General features: G+C 33.2%; 1 pseudogene; it reads right to left on the reverse strand.

Annotated features, from left to right (window-relative positions):
* LOC18441729 (putative amidase At4g34880) overlaps positions 1-8,723 on the reverse strand; it is a 19,128-nt pseudogene extending 10,405 nt beyond the window's left edge.
* Positions 8,724-12,011: the final 3,288 nt, after the last annotated feature.

Below are 12,011 nucleotides of genomic sequence, written 5' to 3' on the forward strand. Positions count from 1 at the left end.
ACAATAGTTTTAAAAGATTAAAGAATTGGATCAAAAATAGATTTTTGATGACATCAAGGTATCAAAACCTTGAAGACATTTAGAGAGCAATATTTCTGTAAAATTCTCTACACCCATAAAGAGGGATGTGAGTTCTGTTTATAATTATTGTATATTCAACCTTGATTGGCTCAATCAAAGAGGTGATTACAACAACAAATTTGTACATATAAGAAATATATTACAATATATTATGTTAATCCTTATCATGATCGTATCTTTTTTTATCATTTATCATTCATTAGATATATCATTTCTTAGATCATTATCATCATTCTTATTAGTCCCCATCAAACTATTATCAATGTGAAACATGGACAACTTGTTTGTTATCCAAGATGTTGTGAAGTAGGAAGACCTTTTGTAAAAATATTAGCAAGTTGTTCTATACTTGAAACATAATCAAGAGTAATCTCTTCACGTTCAACCTTTTTTTGAATAAAATGATAGTCCAGTTCAATGTGCTTGGTCCATGCATGAAGAACTCGATTAAAGGCATGCTTAATTGCATTTTGGTTATTACAACGTAGAATTGCATGTTGAATTTTTATCCCCAATTCTGATAGAATGTGGCAATACCAAGTGATTTTAGCAGCTGTAGAAAACATTGCTCGGGATTCTGCTTCTGAACTTGAGCGTGAAACAATCATTTGCTTTTTACTACTCCAAAACACTAGAGATCCTGCAAAGAAAATACAGTCTTCAGCCCCATCAGCATCAGAATAGGCGATTAGGTTAACCTGTCTTCCACAAATAGGAAAGAAAATACTATCACCCATGGTACCCTTCACATATAGGAGAATCCTTTTGTCTACAACACTTCGAGAATAACCCCATGTAAGAAGGGCTTTGCAGAAACTTTCAAACCAAGCTCGCAGGGCTTGTTTGAGGCCATATATTGCCCTCCTTAATCTACACACAAGATCAGACTCCTTGGATTCTCCATGCCTTAGTGGTTGCTCGATGTAGACCTTGTCTTGGAGATCATCATTCAAAAATGTAGTTTTGATATCTAACTGAGGTAATCTCCAACCACAGAGATTAGCAACATGACTAAACGTTTCTTCATAGTCTAACGTATACTTTTGATTATAACCTTTATCCACTATTCTCGCTTTGTATCTTTCAATAGTACCATCAGCCTTGTACTTGATCTTATAAACCCACTTACATATAACAACATTCTTATGTTTTAGTCTCGGTAAATGATCCCAACTGTGATTTTGATGAAGAGCAAGTAATTCCTCATTCATAGGTTCCATCAACTTGGGGTTTCTTATATCTTTTCTGTAGTTATTTGGCTATGTATGTTTAGTGAGGGCAATGAGAAATGAATAATGTTCAAGGGAGTGTTCACCATAGGATGCCCAATCTTATATCGGAAAGAACCTTTGTGGTTGAACATCTCTAGATGACCGACCTGTCTGATTATTGTAGGTTGGTGTACTTGACATACGTTCTATGGAGGGATTAACATTGCCACCATCACTCGATACTTAGCCAAAATCTACATCTATCAAGGACTCAGAACTATTATGTAGCAATGATTGAGATCTAGCTGATTATGTGTCCCCTACAGGCGGTATAATAAAAGAACGTAAAGGCTGCGAGTCATCATTCTGACAAATTTTATGTGCTTCCTTGAATAATTGTCCCACATAAAAGGTCACATTACAAGAAACATGTATCTTTCTACTAGCAGGAGAGTAACATCGGTATCCTTTATGCTCATCACTGTATCAAACAAACACACATACTTCTGTCTTTGTAGAGAGCTTTCACTTTAAAAAATTATCAATATAAACATAACACATGCTACCAAAAGCATATAAAATTGAATAATCGGGAACTTTTCCGGTGAGCATTTGATATGGGGACATATTGTTTGGATCGGCAGAGATCGGTAACCGATTAATTACAAACACAGTTGTATGAAATGCCTCACTTCAAAAATGCATCAGTATCCCACTATTAAATATTACAGACATCCCCAATTCACTGATGTGTATGTCTTTTTGCTCTACAATACCATTCTGAGCAGGTCTACGTGGACAAAAGACCTGTTGTTTGATAATATAAGTTTGATAGAAGGATCTAAAATCATAAGAAGTATATTCATCACCATTATCACTACAAAGGACTTTGATTACTTGATAATGTTTTTTGGTGAATTCTTTGAAGGACTGGAAAACTTGAAGCGCTTCAGATTTGGATTTTAGAAATTATATTCATGTAAAGCAGGTGAAATCATCAACAAAACTAATATAATAGCGAGAACCAGAGAGAGATGTAATATCAAATGGTCATTAGAAATCAATATGAATGAGTTCAAGAAAACAAAAAGTGCATTTATTGGCATTAAAAAGAAGTAATTTATGATGTTTTCCAAGCTGACAGCCTTTACAAACAATGTTGCTTGGCACTTTATTACATAAAGAGGGCAATGCCCACATTGTAGCCCTCTAACAGATATGTAACAAGTTTTCCCATAAAAAACCATATGTGATGAGAGCTAGCATAAAAAATGTTGGCAGTATTTAAAATAACCTATGGCTTTCAAGAAAACCATATATTTAGCTTCAATCTACAATGGTGTTGCATACTTTAAACAATATTTTTGTAGTTTTCAATTTTTCAGTCAAGTTTTTTTCCTAAGAAAACACCAGGATTTTCAGAAAAAAAAAATTGTACATATATTTGGCTTAATTTTGTTAGGGATTTTGTTGTGTGGAGTATTATCCTCAATCTAAAATAGTTAATGCAGGATTTAAAACACAATTTGAGCATAAATTTTCAAATATTGTCTTCTGTTCTATTACTTTTTTATTTTGTTCTTGTTTCGTGGTCCACATGGACAGTCTCACGGAACCAATGGGGAATATTTGATCACTAGTTTTACTGATTCTACCCATTGGTCCAATTTTTGAATGTTTTGATCCTATTTATCTTTGCAATTCATATTTCCCATAAAATGTGAATATCAAAAATATAAATATAGGGTTTTTATAAATATCCTCTATATTTTGAGGGAGGGTTTCAATAAGGAAAAAATAAAGTTTATATAAGGTTGAGTCTCTAACCAATCAAATTAAGGTACACCTAAAAATTCACTAGTGGGGATTGTTTCGAAGATGAAAAGCCCTCAAATTGATTATCTCAATATTAAGATGTATAGATGAGAAAAAAAACGATTTCAAGTTTGGAAAATAGTGCATTATGTAATGCATTTCTAAGGCGTCAATTTTCAATAATTTCAAGTGTTTATCAATTTGTTCAATCTACACTATTTTTTTAAGCTCTAATTTTATGAGGATGCATATGATGAGACCATTTATTTTTTATACATAAAAGTCACAATTATTGTAAACCATCAGATGTAAAATCGGATGGGTGGTGATATATCACTAATTGAATATAGAGTTCGAAATAGATTTTCTCGAAAGCTGTGATATATTTTAATATGTTAGATTTCATATCCAAGGGTTAAGAAAAGTTGTGACCTTTTTGTACCAAAAATACATGGTCTACTTGATGGTTCACAAGAAGCAAAGTATTCATTATATAAGGGCTTTATTCGATTCAATCGTGCCCCGTAATCCTTCAAAAGGTATTCCAAGTGAGTTATTTCAGCTGCACATTTTCTTTTCTTCCACTTTCCATTTCCTTAAATCAAATACAGTGAAGCGCTAGGTTCAATTATTTGTAACCAACAAGTATTTAGCTGATCGGAATCGAAGTATTTCTAATTGTAGTATGAATCAGATAGATATATTATTCGACCTTTATTTCTGACTAGCAATCAAAAACCCTCTTATCAATATGATAAGGTTTTCGTATCGCAAAATTGAAAATTGAAATGAGAAAAAAAAAAAAAAAAAAGTTCTTCTTCTCGTCATTGTATACAATCCCATTTTATAAATAGATATGAAAGCAAATTTTCAGGCCATCACAAACATTTTTACTATTGAAAATCACCTTTGGACACTCTTTAGAAGTGCACGATACTATGATTGTTTAGGACCTCACCATATACAAATCACGCCCTTTAATAAATACCCTCCAGAGGCATTAGAAAAAATTTGTTGCTATTTTATATTTTGAAAAAGGTTTTATAGAGCCGAGGCTCTAAACAATCCAATTACAGCTCACCTAAAAATTTCACTAGAAGAAGTTGTTTTGATGCCCAAATATCCTCAAATTGATCATCTCAACATCAAGATGAATCGACATGAGCAAAAAGTGGATTTCAACTTTTAAAAATAGTGCATCTTGTAATGCATTTTTGTACCGTCAATTTTCAAGATTATCAAGTTTCCATAGATCTACTCGATCTACACTATTTTTTAAGCTTTAAATTTTGTAATTAAAGGTAAAAATATTTTTTAAGACTATCACAAAGATTTTCAATGTGAAAACCACATTTCTTGACACTATTTGAAAGTGTGTTTTACTTTGTTTAAAGCCTCAGTTCTATACAAACCACACCCATTGTATTTATGCTCATGTCTTTTGTACGAGAATTTTTATGTTTTCCCAAATACCCTACTGAGCACTTCGAGTTCCAAACTGAGGTTTTTATGCTATTTGTCAAAAATATAATTTGATTCTCAATACCCAACTCTTTTTTTTTTTTTCTGTAACTGCACTAGTTTGGAACTTAAATTTCCAAACTGAGTCACAAGTACTTTTCTTTTTATGTCCGTATTCGAAAGAAAGACTAGTTTCGACCTTCAAATTCCGAACCTAATCTCACTCGACCACTATTTTTGTTTCCTCAAAAAAAATAACAAGTTTATATAAAGTTGAGGCCCTAAGCAATCAAATGAAGGCACAATCACTATAAGGGGTTATTTTGATGTAGAAAAATCTCAAACCTATCATCTCGACCTCGAGATATATAGACCTGTGAAAAAAAATGGGATTTCAAGTATGGAAAATAGTTCATCTTGTAATACATTATTTGAACCTTCAATTTTCAATATTTCAAGTGTTTATAAATCCGTTCGATCTACGCTATTTTTAAAGTTTTAAATTTTATAATTAGAAATAGAAATATATACTCAGGTCATCACAAAGATTTTTGCTGCTTAGAAATCATCTTTCAAGACTCTTTAGCCTTTGATTGTTTACGACCTCAGCCTCATAGAGTCCACACCTTTAGGGCATATTTGGTTAGCATGTAAATATTCCTCGAGAAATATTTACATAAGTGAATACTTTACCCGTGTAAATATTTGCATAAAATTGTATATGTATTCTTTTTACCATGTTTGGTAGCATATTTAAAAAGTATTGTGAAAACAATTTCATATATTTGGTAGGGCTTGGTTTGTGTTAGAATATTTACATAAAACCTTTAATAGATATATATATTATATAAAATATAATAAATATATATTATTTAATATAAACAATATATCATATATAAAATAATATAAATATAGTTAAATATTATATATACTTAATTAATATAATATATTGATAAAATATATACTATTATTTATAAAATAATATATAATAAGTATTATTATTATTTATAAAATAATATATAATATAGATTATTCCTGTACAAGTGATGTGTATAAGTTCCAGCCAGGGTGGTTGGGACAAAACAATTTGAGCCACTCACATCACAGTAGTAGTAGGGTAAAGGCCGTAAGTCAGATATATTATTATAAATTTTATAAGAGTAATGGTCCTATGAGACCCTCCCACACCCATGTATCTAGGACCACAAAGGATCACTATTAAATTTGGCACAGATCTCTAGAAAAGTTATCACATGGGTGTGAGACTTGACTTTTCTAGAGATCTCTGCTGGTAATCTTTTGGGGTCCTACACACATAGGTGTGGGAGGGCCTCATAGGATCATTACTTTTTTTTATAAGAGAAATGATCCTATAAGACCCTCCCCAGCCTATGTGTGTAAAACTCCAAAGGATCACCATTAAATTTGGTACGGAACTATAGAAAAGTCAAGTCCTACACCCATGTGATAACTTTTCTAGAGATCCGTGCTAACTTTAATGGTGATCTTCTAGGGTCCTACATACATGGGTGGGGGAGGGACTTATGGGATCATTACTCTTTTTATAAATGTATTATAGATTAATGATCCTATAGGACCCTCCCCCGCCCATGTGTGTAGGACCTTAAAAGATTACTATTAAAGTTGGCACGGATCTCTAAAAACATTATCACATAGGTGTAGGACTTGACTTTTGTATAGATCTATGCCAAATTTAATGGTAATCATTTAGGGTCTGATACACATGGGTGGGAGAGGGTCTAATAAGATCTTCCCTATATTATATTACTTAAACTATGTTCCACAATTCAATACGTGTTGTTTTATTTTATCATGAATTAAATAAACTAAAAGCCTTTACTATAATATTTTATTTGCATATGCATTTATACGAATCAATAGACGATTTACATATATTTATATGTCCCAAGGAATATTTACGCATGAAACCAAAGGTACAAGGACTAAGTAAGAAGCTTTGGTTTCTAAAGTCAAATCAATGTGACTTGTCTCTAGCTGGGCGTGGAGAGCTCGTCATACCGAGCCCATGAATCAATCCAAGAACAAATGATGGGAACCCTAAAGTAAGACCATGTGCGCACAAATCGGCGGTGGATGGACCTTTTTCTTTATTGAAACCACCTCCAATTTTTGAACGTTCATCTTTTCTTTGGGGCTGGTGCGAGCCCAGTTCGGATTGGCCCGATCTTTGTTTTTGGCCTGGCCTGCCCAGGCTCTAAGTATGCCATGGCTAGGCATTGGCCAACCCTATAAGGACAAGGGCCGTGTCTGGGCTGGCCCTGCCCATTGCCACTAAGATAAAGGCATGATTTTTTGTTTACTTGGGGCGGTTACAAGAAAATTGGTTCAAGCACTTCGACTCAAAAAATTCTGACCGGTCTTTGACTGAAAAATATATCAGATGAAAAAGAAGTCCCAAATTATTTGTATATTGGGAAAAATAAAAAATATCAAATAAAAGACATGAACATAAAATATAGAATATTAAAATATTTATTATAAAAGTAAACAAAATACCTCTAAATTTATTTTGACCAATATTTTTTATTTAATTCTACTTTTAAAAATGAGGCTAAAACCCAAATTTCATATTATTATTATTTTAAATAAAAATTAAAAAGAAATTATTTTTAGCCCTTGAATGAGAATGGTTCAATCTGAATCATTAAAAGGTGCTTATGTACCTTTTGAGTGTCCATACCTTGTGGCCACAATACCAAACCATTTTACGAAAACAAGTAGTACCCAAAAGAGTTTGGCAATAATAGGAATAGAAATGAGGAGTTAGCTGAGATGATAGCCAAAAAGATCGTAAAAGAGAATATTATCAATATTTTAGGTAGATAATCTATGAGAATTGAGAATTTGATAAAGGTATTGCACATAAAGCTGGGTAGACGAAGTGGAGATGTGCTTCTCTTTTTCTTTGTTTGCATTACATACTAGTGAAACTAAGGGAAAATTCTATTGGATGGTTGTAAAGTTAGTCATCCTTTATGAGATGGAATACTGGTGGTCAAGAAATAACATATCATAAAATGAGTGTGGCAAAAATGAGGATGTTGAGATAGATGAGTGGCAAGACCTAAAAGGTTGGAATTCAGAATAAATGCATCCTAAGGGAACTTGGTGGTAGCTTCAATAGGTGATAAAATAAGAGAAAGTAGACTTAAGCAGTTTGGCTACATGTAACATCGCCCTAGAACAACATTGGTTTGGAAATGTGATTTGATTTAAGTAAAACACTCTAAAAAATTAAGAAGAAAGATTCAAGTAAAATGCTATGAAAAAAATAAGAAAAAAGCCCAAAAAGACATGGATAAAAATAGTGAGAAGAGATATGGTATAATTGGGACTATTACACCCTTGATAGAGTAAAAGGTCGGAGCAAGATTTATATAGTTGACCCTAAATAGTCGAGACAAGAATCGGATGGTAATGATAATTTAAGTTCGCGAATAAATATAATGTTAATGTTAATAAATATATACGTTAATTCCGCAAAATAATAGAAACTTAAATGACCACCTTACTAATAATGTACTCTGCCGATTTGTTACCTTAGGCTAACCACCAATTGCATTCCAACCCATAGGCGCCTCAAGGGACCTAAACTCCGCCCACTTGCTCATGCTCGCCTTCCCCAAAATGATAGCCCCTGCCGCCCTCAGCCTCCGAACCACCCCTGCATCTCGTGGCTCCATCGAGCCAAGCAACGCTAGTGATCCAACCGTGGTGTTGAGCCGGTCTCGCGTCGCTATGTTACCCTTTAGCAGCACCTGTATTCCATGTAACCCTTCGGCGCATTCTCCATATGTGGCCTCTCTCTCTTTGTCAGCCTTGTCGGCCTGGTCCAACGCGTCCTGGTTCACTTCGAGCACTGCACGTAGAAGTGGATTGAGCTCGTTAATTTCTCGGAGAAAGAACTCGACGAGGTCTCTCGATGTGAGCTCCTTGTGCTTGAAGACCTGTTGAATCTGGCTAACTGTGGCTTCCTTAATCTTAAAGCCAAAAGAGAGAGATAGAAGATGAAGAAGAGAGAAGATGAGCAATGCAACCAGGCATGGGGATGGACCCATTGTTTAGTGTGTGGAATATTATTAAGGGAAATTGGTATGCTAATATTGCGCAAATTTCAGGAAGTAGAATGGGGTGCAATTCCATGAAAATGATTCATTTTTAAAGGTTACAAACCAATTATACGCCCACTAAATTTCAAGGTTTTTTAATGCTCATTTTCAATTAGACAATTTTTGGTGGTCCAGCATGAGACATGGGGCCGGAAGCGATTTTACCGACTTAACCGGTAAACCGACCTATTCAACCGTTCTTACCGGGCAAGTCCCGGCAGCTAAAAAATTATTAAAAAAAAATAAAAAAGATGCAAAAAAATATACTAAAATATAAAAAGCATAGAAATAATGATTAAAACAAAATGCATTCAAATGAAGTTGAAAATTAATGAAAAATGGATTTAAAAGTGAGTATTAATGACCAAAATAATTTTTGATATTTACCATAATGTAAAAAATAATAAAAAATATATTACAAATCAAATTTTTTATTTTTGAGATTTTATATACATTTTTTTTTAATTTTGATTATTTAAATACCAGCCGATCACCAAAACCGCCCGAAACCAAAACCAGCAAGGGGCCGGTTCCAATCTAACTGGCCAGTTACCGATTAGATCGTCCGGTTTTTCTAACAATGGTCCAAAGTACCATGGTATGGGATCTATTAAATTCAAAGACAATCACATCCCGCTCATTCATCTTTTGTTTATTTTTAAAAAGTTGCGACCTTAAATAATTGAAGTAAGGCTATATTTGTTGGGTGATTACCTTGTGGGGTCCAGCCCCATAAGGAGTTAAAAAAAAAAAGGGGACCCAATAAAATAAGAAAAAGGTTAGAGAGAGAGAGGTTTTTAGAGAGAGAATATAGATGGTGTTTTAAAAGACAAAACAAAATGGGTTGTTTTTTGGAGACACCATTTGCAAGCAAAGTCAGGGTTCTTTGAAGGGTATTGGAGAGAAAAAAATGCAAGTTTGTAGCAAGGTTTCCATCACCATATTAGGCCATTCCAGAGGTCATTTATGCTATCACTCATGCTCAACACTCGAGTAGAAAACCCGAACCGTTGGTGCGCTCTCCGGTTGTATCTCCAAGCCATTGGAAGACCATTTTTTTGGAGCTTTTTTGAGGTGGGAAAGAGATGATCTTGTTGGTACTTGTGAGGCAACTTTGTCTTTTCTCTAAGTTATTGTTGTTTCCTCATTTGATTGTAAGCTTCCAGTTTTGGGCAAAAACTTGAGAAGAAACTCTATTATAACCCTTATTTGATTTTAGTAGATTCCTCTCTCGCATATGCCCTGTGGTTTTTCCCTTCACATTGAAGGGCTTTCCACGTTAAACCTAATGTTGTGATTGTGCTTGTGTTTGTGCTTGGTGGAACTTTCCTTTTTGTGATTTCTATTTTTTTGGTACTTAACAAATTGTAATTTTTTCGGTATTTGCACAAACATACATTGTGGGATGTTTTTACCTTTAATTCACACATAGAAAGAAAGAGCATTATTTCCCAACAATATTTACCTTTAACTATCAAATCTTAAATTCCAAAAATAGCTCAAATCAAGTAGATCTATAAACAAATGAAAATCTTGAAAATGGATTGTCGAAATAATGTATTTTAAGGTGCACTATTTTATGACTTGAATTTCTTTTTCAATAATGTTCTAAGATGTATTATTTTTATGATTTGAAATCTTTTTTTTTTTTTTTCCTCCATATCTATATATCTCAATGTCCATATGACCAATTAGAAGCTCTACTAACATGGAAAAAGTTTATATAGAGCCGAGGCCCTAAACAATCAAATTGGCCTCGACCTCAAAAAACTCACTAGAAGAGGTCGTTTTGATGCCCAAATATCCTCAAATTGATCATGACATCAAGATGCATAGACAAGAGAAAAATGGATTTCAAGTTTTGGAAAATGTATTTTGAAAATTTTTTTTGGACCATCATTTTCAAGATTTTCAAGTTTTCATAGTTTTGTCAATCTACACCATTTTTTAAGCTTTAAACTTTATAAATAAAGATGAAACTATATGTTAAGGATATTACAAAGAATTTCTGTATTGAAATAGTATTTCTCGATATTATTTAAAGGTCGGGTTTAATTTGATTGTTTAGAGCCTAGGCTCTATACAAACTGCACCCTTCTAACATCATAACAACTTTTTATTATTATTATTATTAGGATTTTAGTTGTGGACCTTAATTCTATATTTTAAAGTGTCAACTTTATATCAACCTTTTTCTTTTCAAAGTTAGTTTTGTAAAATATATATTTTGGGCATTAAAAACGCTGGGAGTCATTTTCTCCTCGACTCGTGGCCGTTCATTTGATATTCAAACTTTGTCTCTTTAAATTTTATTCAGAAAATGGAATCGAAGACCATCCGAAAAGTTTCAAAGTCATAAAGATGCCCCTACTAGGTGTTTTTCATGCCCGACTAAATGTATCTTATGGTCTTGTGGGACCTCACGAAACTCTGCCCAACAAGAAACAGGTGCAGATGTGTGAGAATGGTTACGTTCTACCAACTCACGAGTCTGAAACTTTCAACAAGGACACGCTTTCTACGAGTCCACGGACTCATATGTAGAAATGCCGGCCCCTTAATAATTTATTTTTGAAATGTAATTTGATTTAATTTTTAGGGAATATATAATGGGAAAAGTTTATATAGAGTCGATGCTTTAAACAATCAAATTTGAGCCTATCTCAAAAATTTGACTAGAAGAGGTTGTTTTGATGTCGAAATATCTTCAAATTGATCATCTCAACATCAAGAAGCGTGGACATGTGAAAAAAATGGATTTGAAATTTTGGAAATAGTGTATGTTGTAACACATTTTTGGACCGCCAATTTTCAAGATTTTCAAGTTTTCATAGATTTGTTGATCTACACTATTTGTGAAACTTTAAATTTTATAAATAAACATAAAAATATATTTTAAGGCTATCACATTGATTTCCATTATTGAAGCCACATTTTTCCACACTATTTGAAGGTAGGCTCTAATTTGATTGTTTAGAACCTAGGCTCTATACAAACCACACCCATATATAATCATGGATATTATTAATCTGTAAAAATAAATAAATTTAAAATATTAGAAATGATATTTTGTAAAGAAAATATTAGAACGATCGTTTTTTATTTTTTCTTTGGAGAACTATTATTTACATGACCAAGTTTTGGTGGACGGTGTAGATCTTCGAGTGCGCATAGCAACAGTTGTGGGCTTGGAAGCACCAAACAATTTTCTTTTAAACAACGACTGAGAAAACTGTGACAAAACGCAGAACTAGTATTAGACCCTACATGGTGGAAACTTAAGGGTTAAGTG

This window comes from Amborella trichopoda, chromosome 9 (assembly GCF_054954075.1).
Source record: "Amborella trichopoda isolate Santa Cruz 75 chromosome 9, AtrichopodaSantaCruz75HAP2 v2.0, whole genome shotgun sequence".
NCBI lineage: Eukaryota > Viridiplantae > Streptophyta > Magnoliopsida > Amborellales > Amborellaceae > Amborella > Amborella trichopoda.